General features: G+C 34.1%; 1 long non-coding RNA gene across 1 annotated transcript; it reads left to right on the forward strand.

Moving 5' to 3' along the window:
• The first annotated feature begins 1,283 nt into the window (after nucleotides 1-1,283).
• LOC117317885 lies at nucleotides 1,284-1,961 on the forward strand. Its single transcript, XR_004530266.1, has 2 exons — nucleotides 1,284-1,547; nucleotides 1,907-1,961. It is a non-coding gene; the product is annotated as an uncharacterized LOC117317885 (long non-coding RNA).
• The last annotated feature ends 7,018 nt before the right edge of the window (nucleotides 1,962-8,979 follow it).

Consider the following 8,979-nt stretch of genomic DNA (forward strand, 5'->3'; position numbering starts at 1 on the left):
ATTGGGGCTCGAAATACAATGTATCCATTCTATGCGGCAGAGTTGCGGAAGGTAAACGGGTCAATTTCGTCATGAATGAAATCGTCGGTATCACGATAATTATGTCAATCAAAGATGTGTAACCGCACCTTCTAGGTCAGATTCCTAACAACATACTAGATATTGATATGTAGTCTTACATTCTGGGTCAGATATTGCAACACAATTTCATTTTTGCGTCGTTACATCTAGTTGACAATGTTAATAGTCATGTTATCCAGTGGGTACGCGTCCGGTTATTTGGGCCTTTATATCCAATATGATTTAGACACCCTATCAGTCTTGAACAACTTACAAAAAAGGACTTTTTCACATTGGATTTTGTCTCGACTTCAATATTTTATTATCAGTTTATTATAAGTATAAAACCGTAGTGACATTGTAGGAGAGAAATCTCAATTAAGATATCATTTATACACATGATGTTAACAAGACATCCGAGGACTCCAATGTCTATCTCTGAATAAAGAGTCGTTGTTTACTTTTTACGCCACATTTTGTAGAAATATACTTGTTTACTAGGCAGAGTCAATAGTTGTACTGAAATGTCATGTCAAACAATTATTGTTCTTCAGAAAAATTGGGATGGTCAGTCAATATCAAAATAGTATTACCATGGGTGATTATGATTGACATGTGGAGGGATATTGAGTAAATCTTTAACTAGACAGCTATGAACATGCTTAGGTAACAGACCACAGAACGACTGCCTGACCATGGGGGATTTTCTTGTTAAGCAAATAACTCTTGTATTATGATATGTATAAAAAATGAAAACAATAAATGTACACTATAATTTGTATAATCATTATGAAGTAGTACATACAGGCTTCACATTTGTTAAAACTAAAATAGATAAAATTGTTCCAAATTTTAATATCCGGATTTTCAGAAAGTGAGTTTACATCGGAAATTTAGTTTTGCCTAAAAATGGTGCCTCACAGTCAAGGTAAGATTGCGGAAAACTTAATGTACAACATATGTCAAATCAAGATTAATGTTGTCTTTGGGATAGAGATATCTGATTTCAAATAGGTTTCAGAAAAAAAAAGGCTAAGAGAATTGTGTCATTCTCGGTCTAATACCATGATATTTTGGAATTTTAAGGTTTTTCACGTGGCTACCATGGTATTCACAGGTCTGAAAACTATAGAAACAAAAAGTTTACTAATGTCACGGTGTTCAAACTTTAATAGTCTGACCAACACCTGTACATGTAAAGTGTGTATAGATATTTGCGCTGTGTGTCCTGTATAATGTTTGTACAAGTCCCTGTGTCATATAATGTCCTATGTACCTGTGTATATAGTTGTTATGGTGACGTATGAGAGGTGAGCGCAAGGATTGGTTGAGTGTGTCACTTTGACCCTGCATGACCCTATACCCGTGCACGTGGAAAACTTTACCTGGGCCTTGCCCAGGTGAGTGCAGCCACAACGGCTATAGACCCTGCACCAACATACACGTCTGGTATAAGCCTGTGTGCTTTACGGCCACAGTGCTTCTAGGTAAGTTTATTTAATTTAAAATAATAATATAAATACATATTTAATGTATTTTAGCTATTTGATATATAAAATACATTAAACTAATATATTTGCATTTTAAATATCTTGCCCTTAATATGTTAAAATATTTTACATATGACGTACACGTGGTCGGGCTCCATAGGGTCAAAGCTATTGTAAAAATAATGTATTATAATTGTTTATTGTAAAAGTGTAACTATGGAATAAAATAGAATATAATATAAACATATAAAATATACCTAAATGAATATTTAATGCGTTAAGTATTAAATAATGTAATTGTCGGCATCGTTTACACGTGTCCGTATGTATTTTAGGTATTGTTCTTTTTATTTCAGGTCACTGTCTCCGTGTGTGTGTCTGTGTTTATGTTAAATAAACTGTGCTTCATTTGAACATTGTTTGTGCATAATTGAAGAAATACCCACATATTATACTACTCGTGTGACACTTATCCTTCAGAGCTGTATTAGAATTGCAAATGTTGCAAAGATTACAAATAAATGTACAGTGTATATAAACTTTAATATAGGTACTATGTAGGCTTAAATGGTTATGTTTACATATCTAAAACATGTTCCTTTTTATTCAGATTTCGGCATCTTTACTGTACTGTGCTACCTTACAAACCACACACGCTCAAACACTGTAGTTCACCTGTACATCGGGATAGGTTTGCCATTACAGGTAATGCTTGCATCATAAAATTCATAAATATGCATGACATAAGCAGTTTTCCATTCATTAGGAAATACACAGAAAGATGAATACTAAACAATAGATAGTAGTGAATTTGATAGTAATCTAAACACTAGATAGATAACAGCGTCATCAACTAAATGATTGTACAAAAGAAACACTCTGACAAGAAATCATGACCTTTAATACAAATTGAGAGTGAATATACGGTACAGCCAAACTTAATTAATTAGACTGAGAAAACATCACGAGGTTTTTTTCTAATGAATTTTCTAACGTTATATGTCGTCGTCTGTGTCATCAAAGTATTCTTTTTTTAATATTCTTTTTTTTTTTTTTTTTTTGTTAAATCCCTTATCGATTAAGTTCAAACATTCCTGTAAGTTAAAGTAGATAGACAGTTCAAAACCCATGGTAGGAAGAAGGCAGGGCTTATCGTTAAAATCAAAGATGGTCATTACATGTGTGATTGGTACATTAAAGGCTTTGTAGATATAGAACTGATATGTTCTCGTTAGAATACAAATACATAACAGTATTTAGACCTCAATGTCTCTTTTAACTCCATGTTACACTGCCAAAGATTTAAACATTAAGATAGCATTACTAGTTCCCCGCCTTAATCCTGTAATAATACCGGCATTAGTTTGGATTGACTCCAAGATGTCGCTTTCTGCCAGGCTGTAGATCGCCTACACTGTATTTTATGTTTGTCGTGCCAGCAGAATATACATATATACCTCAGTCAGTCATTTTTATGTAAAAAATAAATAAATCTAAACATGTATTTGCTCTTTCCAAGATAAAATTTTGACACCGTCTGTCCTGTTGGAAATTAAACATACTTTATTTTAGTCAACGTTACTAGTTACGGGGTCTTTGAAAAAATAAATGAATATCCAATGATTAAATATATATGTCTATAATAAAACAGTTAATGGACACCCGTTTCTCGAAGTTAGAATTTGTAAAGTCTGATTATTAATCGAGAAAAGCATTAATGTTATGCTGTTGTTCATTCTGCATTGCATTGTCCGGTACTCCACATGTATCATGTATTATTATACAATTATGGACTTTTTACTTGGTTAATATGTTCTGATATTAACCAGAATGCAACTAATATTGACCGAGGCGAAGCCGAGGTCAATATGGTTACATTCTGGTTAATATCAGAGCATATTAACCAAGTAAAAAGTCCATAATTGTATATTATTATATAATGTGTATTTATCCATATTCTCATTGGCTAAATCGCTAACACGTGACTTTTGATAAATAGCGATATTAACTGGTTTCCAAAGCAAAACCAGTTAATATCAAAAAACCAGTTAATAACACCGGCGCTAAAAATAGATTATGAAAAACAAGTATATAACACCTCCGCTAAAAATAGATTCTGGAAATACCCTACCGGAAGTTATGTAATACCATAGCAACGCATTGGAAATGGCTGCGTCTGCTGTTTCGCCGGATTCGAGTCCTAAAAAAATGCGGTTTGCGTCTCTAAACGATGAGAACATTAACAAGTTAATGACAGAAAAGGATTCCATAAACACAAGAAGAGCGACAGACTCGGCTGTAAAGAAAAAAGAACGTGACAGAGGACGTTGAGACTTTGGACTTTGAGTAGAGTACGTTTATCATTTCATCATAGAATCTATATACTTTGATTATATAATAAAAATATGGATAAATACACATTATATAATAAAATGTATTATGATGTATCTGTATGCAGATGAGATGTAAAGCGTCATGTAATAAAATCCTTTTAATTTTATTCACATCTTGAATTTGAAAAATACAGATAAAGTAACGAAACCATAGTTCTTTGATCGAACACAGAAAAAAACAAGAAAAAGACAGACCTGTATGGATACTTATGGAAAAGGAAAATAAGACCAGGCGTTCCTGCACAGTAAGCATCTTCTGCTTTAGTAAAAGGACGAACCAGTTGTCTGATATATATTAGCCGGTATATAGTGTAGGTTAATACCATGTTACGTTTTCTGTATCCGATACGAAAGAAATCAGAACAGTTCAGGGAGATGCAATCACCAAAAAAATGCCGTCGATATGTTTGAGAAATATTTCGAACCAGTGTGTGATACGCTTAGTGCTTGTTGCCTGGCATTTCCGTTGGTACAATCATTTTCAAGAAGTTTTTCATGTTTTGCCCAGGTTTAATGGATTTTGAAGTCAGAGGTTTCATTAAAGTCGGTTGTTAATTTTGTAACGTGCGATATTAAATCGACAGTGGTATGCTCTCTATAATCATACTTCTTCCTAAGCGCCTTATCGCGTATGAAGGAATATACAGGTCATGTTCTTCATTAGTACATCTCTTGGTTTTGTTCAACTGCAAAAACAATCTTGATATTTGCATTATCCTTGCTTTGGTATGTAAAACCATTTCCGTCTCAGGGTTTGATGGTAGTGCGAGTGTCGTAACATTTAATCAGGCACGTTGACATTATAATGCAATGTTATTGAACTCAAAAACAACAAACCACATGTATTTATAGAAGCTTTTGTGAAGATAAGCATGTAAACTTTGAAGTGTGGATATAAGCTTTCTGTCACCAAGCAAACATCATCATAGGGTATTGATTGAAATGAAGTGCAATATATCAATGTAATGTTCACAGGGAGCTGAGAACTCGTTACTGTTTAGTTTAATTCGGGCCTAGCTTAGTGTGTATAGCACATTAACATTAGATTAACATCGAGGGGTGTCTTTTTCTATTAACCTAGTGAATAAGATAATTATATAAATACATGTCTATGTAATGAACAAGGAGTGTCATTTTTACCGAAGGTTCATTAAATTTGCCCCTTCAAAACATTAACATACATCATACAAATTAAAAAAAAAAAAAAAAAAAAAGATACTAAGCTGTGTAACAAAATCACAGGTTTCTATGGAAGTGCCAAGCAGTTTATATCGATTCATTGTAAGTATATCGACTATAGTGACAGGGCCGTCTTAAAGGTTGCTTTATGTAGAGATATATAACTCTATCTCGAACGTTTGTGTAACTAGGCCCCAAGTAGGAGAAACTGTTTTCAGATTAGTTCGATATATTTAAATAATGTAAAGATATATAACACACAGATTCAAAACTGTAAACGCCATGGTGTATTATTTGTTCGAATGTAGAAAGGAATCGATATTGCTGTGATATTGGACATACATTCGATTATTCCTCTCTTTAACTTAAGGTGTGTATTAATCTATATGTATGTTTAGTGTAACTTCAACATGTCATTTGGCATGACGCCCCCATACCCAAGCCCCCAGCACTTAGTATACAGGAAGCAATTTGTTTGGTTTATATTCAAAATATTACACTGAATTGATTCCAGTTGCCATTGGTAAAAGGCACATTTGACCATTTTTAAAAAGAATAAAAAAGGAAAAAAAACTCGCATCTAATAATGAAAATGTGAAAGTATGGACCAAGTAGTATAACAGAACATCTTGTCTTGTTCTAGCGTAAAGCGAGGGTCTATACGGAAGAAATAGAACACTGATTTGGGTCTAAATGGGTGTTTGGGGGTAAATAAATATCTCATTCATCCAAAAATGTAAGACAGGTGTTATGTCACGCCTGATTTTATTATGTTTGCACTAAAATCTTAGTGACACCAAACGGTGTCGGAGAATTCCACGTTTTCATATGGTAGTGCGCTCTGGTCATACACCCTATATGTACATGGTGTGGGGCCAGAGGAAACTCGGGTTAGTCTTATTCTTGTACCTTATAAAAGATACATTGTATATTGCCTGTTTTTATTCATATATTTTCAAGTATGAGTTTGAACTACGATATTTAGCTATACTTTGGAAATAACTAGTATCAGTAGATAAACTATATAAACGTCATGATTTAACACGTTCGTTTGAATCTTGTATGAATGTGATTAAACGATCCTCTTCACTCCCTTAATAACAAAACGCATTTCAGTCTCGTTATCTCATGGGTCCTTATGACACGGTGAGCGCTGACACAGATACCTCCACATAGTGTGACCTGTTATGCAGACTCATGTTGTGGTGGGTGGTAAACGAGTCCCTTCCCTGAAACTGAGTGATATTTCCTGACATTAATTCAAAAGTAGTTCATTCCTTGGAATTTTCTTTTTTTGCCCAATGATTCGCTGGGTCATTACTTCACAATGTCATTCTTACGAAATATGTGCTACACAATATAGGGTGTTTTTTTCTAGATTCCCCCTATTCAGTTATAAATGGTATACCAATAAGGAATGCATTTCGCGTATTTCAAAATAAATAGGTATACTTGCGTCATTTTAGGTTAACAAAGCTTTGATACAAAATGGTCCGGTTAAACTAGAATCCTCATGGACATTAAAATCCACGCAATTACCAATCGTGGTTTCGTCTACTAAACTGGATCCTATTGTTTGGCAAATGGTGATCTAAAATGTATGGACACATGTAATGATTAGTTTTAAAGCGTCCATGATGATGTTGAACGTTTTGTGATTTCCATTGTCGCCTCATCGTCTCCAGACTGCATCTGAGAGAGAATGAGAATACGTGTTTGTGAAACATGTATCAACTGCTAAAGGACTCCGACACATGGGATATCGTATATGGCTTCTCAAACAAATAAAATCAATAATTTTAGCAATACTCTTATAACTTGAATTGTTGCCTTCTAATGGAGCAGAACAAAATATCATCGATTCATATGCATTAAGCTTTTTAAGTATGCTGGCGTTCATCCAGGTACTGATAACGGAGAGCCAAGCTCCCACACTTTCTGATACATGTATGGTAACAAGTATATGTTTTATCTATATAATCGTGTGTAACACTTGACTACCTATACTATGAAACTCCATTTAATGACATCCGTTACTAGGTGTTTCTTATGACAACGGGTTCTATGACACCCAGAGCACATGCAGCTTAACCCTGTGTTAAATTCAAATCTACATTTTTGTTCGTATCTCGTCCCTGTTTTGTCGATATTTGTTTATGTCAAGACAGAGTGTATTTTGCATGCAATCTTTTAAAACAAATATATTCAAAATATCTTTTACCTACCAAGGTCCCTACATATAGAATAGTTTACCATCGTTTGTAGAAAACTGCAAAAGTCTTTTATCTTTTAAAAAATGCGCCAAACAGTATTTTATGGTGTTGTATTGCAATATGTATTGACTTTGTTTACTATTGAAATATACTAATTTTAGATGAAATCATTCGCCGCTGTGATAGAAGTATCTGTACTTACTAAAATTGGTAAATCAGTGTGAAGCCTGGTCAATCATGCTGATGACTCTGTAGACGTGGTAAGAGTTGATATGACCAACACAGAAGCATAGCCCTCTGCATGGTTGATCAGGCTATAAGGAAACTGGAACATTAGTGCAATATGTCAATCTCAAATAATATAACTTTTGTTTTGTCGATATTTGTTGGTATCTCACCTTTGTTTTGTCGATATTTGTTCGTTTCTCACCTTTGTTTTGTCGATATTTGTTGGTATCTCGCCCTTGTTTTGTCGATATTGCTTCGTATCTCGTCCTCGTGCAAAAATAGTCTATCTACGAAAGTGTGAAGACTTTATCTTAGTCAAATGATCAACAGAATTATATCATGTGAAATGTATGAAACTCGCAATCATTTTTTGTAATTGTGTCGAGTCTCTGGAAGCTTCTTAACTTCATTTCATGAGATGCCAACTCATGTAAAGATTCTCAATACGTTCACATCTAAATACACATCAGAACAAATGTGTCTCTGTTTTTATGGAAACTTATTTTATCAACCTTTGCCTGATTAGTATACATTAACCAGGCTGGGATGACTTACAAACTATGGCTTGTACCCCGGTTAATACAGACACATTGTAGGTTTACTGTACTGCTGTAAATACAGACACGTTGTAGGTTTAATGGACGATATGTCGTTAACTGACATACAAAACCTGAATACATAATTATCGTAAAGGTTATCTATGCTGATATTTCTACGCTGCATTCATGAGACCGATAAGATACAGCACAGGGATGATACACTGGAGAGGATACAACACAGCACCTTTCCGCGAGTAAATCTGGTGAAATAATTGGTCGCGATTGGTCAAAGTTTAATCCAATTTTATTGGGTTTTGTTAAATAGAGCAATTTTGAATGCATAATAAAGGAAATTAATAATTCGTCTTGACTTTCAAGTGATAAAATATCAAGATAAATAACAATCCTGATATAAAGAGGCGTGATTTCCATTTGATAAGTGGACATAAATTGCTGTAATCAAGGCATGTATTGCCTATTATGGGGTGTGTATTGTCACAGCGTAGGTGGACAGCAGTAGATACATGGACAGATACATATATTGTCTATGTAATGGGACTTACATTAAGTGGTGGAAATAACCATCACTAATTTTACGATGATTTATCTCGATGCATGTTGTAATGGGACCTGGAATTGTACTCCGAGTGACCTTTCACACCCAATACCGTTAACACATGCTTAAGCAGTAATAATATAAACTCATTTATTGAAAGTACGTACCCTGTATTGCACTGTTACGAGTAAATATATACACAATCATGGACTATCTGAAATCTGTCAACCTTTTTTTTTTTTTTTTTAAATATTTTGTATAATGGCCGCCTAACTGTCATTTTAAATAAACTACATATCTGTATTTTACACGTTTTGTTGA

This window comes from Pecten maximus, chromosome 19, assembly GCF_902652985.1.
Source record: "Pecten maximus chromosome 19, xPecMax1.1, whole genome shotgun sequence".
Lineage (NCBI taxonomy): Eukaryota > Metazoa > Mollusca > Bivalvia > Pectinida > Pectinidae > Pecten > Pecten maximus.